Raw genomic sequence first — 5,204 nt, 5'->3', positions numbered from 1 at the left:
GATTTAATTCTAAGTTTTCCCAGTTTGTTTTAAAATATGTCTTAGATGACTAGACAAGCAGGTGGAAAAAGCCATTTGGGAACAATAATCATAGAAGCATCAATATAGTCATTCTACTTAAAATCTTCCAAGAGAGCTATAATTTCAAAACAAGGCTTTATATGAGGTATACACATTGAGTGATAAAAATGTTTCCAAGATGTTACAATTCTCCAAACCTAGTAAAAAAAAACCTTTGATAATATTGACCTATTTATTAAGGAATAGCCTCTTTGGAAAAAATAAGGAGGTAAATTGTTCTCTATTCTTCATTTGGTTAAGGGCTGTAGATGTTCATTTCAGGCTAACAGAAATTTAGGAAGTATGCAGGCTTTGGATTCTGACTCAAGTGAGTAGCCAGCTTGTGTTACCTTAAGCAAGTAGAAACATCTCTGGGCCTCAGTTTCCTCACTGGAGACAGCATTATGTTGTATTTGAATGTGGGACACCCCTGAGTTCAGAGCTCTGTACCTGCATGAACTCTGTGACTATTGGTATGTTACCTAAGTGCTCATCTTTTGAGAGGTTATTAGCTCTGAAGCAGAAGATGGGTTTAAAATGCTTTGAAAAACTCCTCACTATTGTAAGATATCAATAAACAATAGCTCCTATATTAGTATATGATTTCATAATTATGACTGCCATCAGGAAGTCTAGAAGAACTCAGTCTCAAAATGCAAAAGAAATACTGAGTTTCTTACAGTCCTTTGACCACATTCTTTTCCTACATCTAGGGAATTACTTCCAATCTATTTTAAGAAAAGTTGAAAATGCAGGTATCCCTACAGGGAGAGGACATAACTTGAATGCAAAATTAAAAGCTGTTATCTAACAACTTTTCTTTTACCCCAGTCCTTTGCTCTCTGAGTCATGGAGATTTCCAGGGCATAGCATAGCTGGCCAGTGGACTGACCTCTTGGCACGGATTCTTTCCTCCAGCCCTGGGTTTTTGTTCTTAATTGAGTAGTGCCATGAATTGGGCTATCTCATCTGATCTATTTATGATTCTGAGAAATTTAGGAGTCAGTGCCCCTCCTCTAAAGAGTTCTAATTAGAATCTCTGTAGCATCTTTGATGGGATAAACTAAGCATATTATGGGAAAAAATAGACATACCCCACACTAAATGTTGAAGCTCAAGCTATCTCAGATGGGTAAGAATTTTTCTGGGAAATTTTTTATTGTCTCCTCTTTCAGTAATAATACTCCCTGTACCTCTTTATTATTTAGAATCTACAAAGATTTCTTTTTCAATCCATACATAAATATTGCTGTGAAACTAATAACTATATTCAATCTGTGTCAGAACCATCATGAAGTAAGAAGTTGGCTTTCATTTTCTTCTAAATTCTCTCAGGCATTGGCATTTCTCTTGGATGCTTTAGCAACATTTGGGGATTAATAAATTTCTGGTGTTTGACTAAAGGGTGTATTTTGGGGCCACATGGAAAAGGAGAATTCTTAGACAAGGTAGCAAATCTGGCTAAGGGATAGCTGTCATAAGACTGAATGTGAGGTTTCCCTGGAGGCTCAGTGGTAAAGAATCTGCCTGCCAATGCAGGAGACATGAGTTTGATCCCTGATCTGGGAAGATCCCACATGCTGGGGAGAAACTAAACCCCTGCTGCAACTACTGAGCCCACGTGCCCTAGAGCCTGTGCTCTGCAACAAAAGCCACCAGGAGAGAAGCCTGCGCACTGCAACTGGAGAGTAGCCCCCATTCGCCACAACTAGAGGAAAGCCCACGCAACAGTGAAGATCCAGCACAGCCAAAAATAAATGAAAATTTTTTAAAAGACTGAATGTGTGCATTTAGTACACATCTTGCCCAGGTTATTCCACTCTGCTATGGGAACTCCCATAATGCCAATTATTTTACAAATCCTTTTTAAAGTGAGAGAGAGTCAGAACATGAGAAAATACACACAGGAACCCCAATAGCAAGACTGTAGTGCAGATATTATCAGTTCCCAATTTCCGCCTCCATCCCTCCTCTTGGAACTTTCAGTAGCATTTACAAAGGATAATGAGACTTTAGCACAATAGATTATTCAGTTCAGTTCAGTTGCTCAGTCGTGTCCGACTCTTTGCGACCCCATGAATCGCAGCACGCCAGGCCTCCCTGTCCATCACCAACTCCCGGAGTTCACTCAGACTCACATCCATCGAGTCAGTGATGCCATCCAGCCATCTCATCCTCTGCTGTCCCCTTCTCCTCCTGCCCCCAATCCCTCCCAGCATCAGAGTCTTTTCCAATGAGTCAACTCTTCACATGAGGTGGCCAAACTACTGGAGTTTCAGCTTTAGCATCATTCCTTCCAAAGAAATCCCAGGGCTGATCTCCTTCAGAATGGACTGGTTGGATCTCCTTGCAGTCCAAGGGACTCTCAAGAGTCTTCTCCAACACCACAGCTCAAAAGCATCAATTCTTTGGCGCTCAGCTTTCTTCACAGTCCAACTCTCACATTCATACATGACCACTGGAAAAATCATAGCCTTGACTAGACGGACCTTTGTTGGCAAAGTAATGTCTCTGTTTTTGTTTTTTTTTTATTTTATTTTATTTTTAAACTTTACATAATTGTATTAGTTTTGCCAAATATCAAAATGAATCCGCCACAGGTATACATGTGTTCCCCATCCTGAATCCTCCTCCCTCCTCCCTCCCCATACCATCCCTCTGGGTCGTCCCAGTGCACTAGCCCCAAGCATCCAGTATCGTGCATCAAACCTGGACTGGCGACTCGTTTCTTACATGATATTTTACATGTTTCAATGTCATTCTCCCAAATCTTCCCACCCTCTCCCTCTCCCACAGAGTCCATAAGACTGTTCTATACATCAGTGTCTCTTTTGCTGTCTCGTACACCGGGTTATTGTTACCATCTTTCTAAATTCCATATATATGCATTAGTATACTGTATTTATGTTTTTCCTTCTGGCTTACTTGACTCTGTATAATAGGCTCCAGTTTCATCCACCTCATTAGAACTGATTCAAATGTATTCTTTTTAATGGCTGAGTAATACTCCATTGTGTATATGTACCCCAGCTTTCTTATCCATTCATCTGCTGATGGACATCTAGGTTGCTTCCATGTCCTGGCTATTATAAACAGTGCTGTGATGAACATTGGGGTACACGTGTCTCTTTCCCTTCTGGTTTCCTCAGTGTGTATGCCCAGCAGTGGGATTGCTGGATCATAAGGCAGTTCTATTTCCAGTTTTTTAAGGAATCTCCACACTGTTCTCCATAGTGGCTGTACTAGTTTGCATTCCCACCAACAGTGTAAGAGGGTTCCCTTTTCTCCACACCCTCTCCTGCTATCTAGGTTGGTCATAACTTTCCTTCCAAGTAGTAAGCGTCTTTTAATTTCATGGCTGCAGTCACCATCTGCAGTGATTTTGGAGCCCCAAAAAATAAAGTCTGACACTGTTTCCACTGTTTACCCTTCTATTTCCCATGAAGTGATGGGACCAGATGCCATGATCTTCATTTTCTGAATGTTGAGCTTTAAGCCAACTTTTTCACTCTCCTCTTTCACTTTCATCAAGAGGCTTTTTAGTTCCTCTTCACTTGCTGTCTGAGGAGGCCTTACAAATAGCTGTGAAAAGAAGAGAAGCGAAAAGCAAAGGAGAAAAGGGAAGAGATAAGCATCTGAATGCAGAGTTCCAAAGAAGAGCAAGAAGAGATAAGAAAGCCTTCCTCAGCGATCAATGCAAAGAATAGAGGAAAACAACAGAATGGGAAAGACTAGAGATCTCTTCAAGAAAATTAGAGATACCAAGGGAACATTTCATGCAAAGATGGGCTCGATAAAGGACAGAAATGGTATGGACCTAACAGAAGCAAAAGATATTAAGAAGAGGTGGCAATAATACACAGAAGAACTGTACAAAAAAGATCTTCATGACCCAGATAATCATGATGGTGTGATCACTGACCTAGAGCCAGACATCCTGGAATGTGAAGTCAAGTGGGCCTTAGAAAGCATCACTACGAACAAAGCTAGTGGAGGTGATGGAATTCCAGTTGAGCTATTTCAAATCCTGCAAGATGATGCTATGAAAGTGCTGCACTCAATATGCCAGCAAATTTGGAAAACTCAGCAGTGGCCACAGGACTGGAAAAGGTCAGTTTACATTCCAATCCCAACAGACTATTACTTAGTCATAAAATAGAACGGAATTCTGCCATTTGCGCAATGTAGATAGATCTAGAGAAAATTATTCTTTATGATATCAGTCTGAGATAGATAAATACTTTATGATGTCATTTAAATGTGGGACATAAAAAATAAAACAAATGCATACAGCTAGACAGAAACAGACTCACAGACATAGGGAGCAAACTAGTGGTTACCAGTGGGGAGAGTTGAGGAGGAATGGGCAAGATAGGGGCACGGGATTAAGAGATATAGAGTACTATGTGTAAAATAGATAAACAACAAGGATATACTATATAGCACAGGGAATTACAGTTTGGGGACAACAAAGGAAGAGATGGTTGGATGGCATCACCAACTCAATGGACATGAGTTTGAACAAGCTCCAGGAGATGGCGAAGGACAGGGAAGCCTGGTATGATGCAGTCCATGGGGTTGCAGAGTCGGACATGACTGAGTGACTGAACAACAAGAAAATAACTTCTAATGGAGTATAATATGTAAAAACACTGAATCACTATGCTGTACACCCCAAACCAATATGATACTATAAATCAACTACAGTTCAATATGAAAAAGCTTTTAGTAGTTCAGCCTTGTTTTCAGGCAATTGCCAACTGATGCTGAAGCTCTAATAGTCTGGCCACCCGATGCAAAGAGCCAACTCATTGGAAAAGACCCTGATGTTGGAAAAGATTGGCGTCTAAAAGAGAAGAGGGCAGCAGGGGATGAGATGGTTAGATAGCATCACTGACATGAATTTGAGCAAACTCTGGGAGACAGTGAAGGGCAGGGGAGCCTGCTGTGCTGCAGTCCACAGGGTCACAGAGACTTGGACATGACTGTTGTTCAGCGACTGAGCAACAAGAGTCCAAACCGTAAGTGGTCAACCACTTTATGAGGGGATATCTCAAGTGTCATCATTTCTTACAACATCTTCTGGAGAGTTACTTCCCTCACAGTAATCGTGTCCCTTCTCTGTGAGCCTGTTAAATGAAGTA

The sequence above is a fragment of the Bos mutus genome, chromosome 8, assembly GCF_027580195.1.
Source record: "Bos mutus isolate GX-2022 chromosome 8, NWIPB_WYAK_1.1, whole genome shotgun sequence".
NCBI classification, from domain to species: domain Eukaryota; kingdom Metazoa; phylum Chordata; class Mammalia; order Artiodactyla; family Bovidae; genus Bos; species Bos mutus.
Note: the sequence above shows the minus strand (reverse complement) of the source record.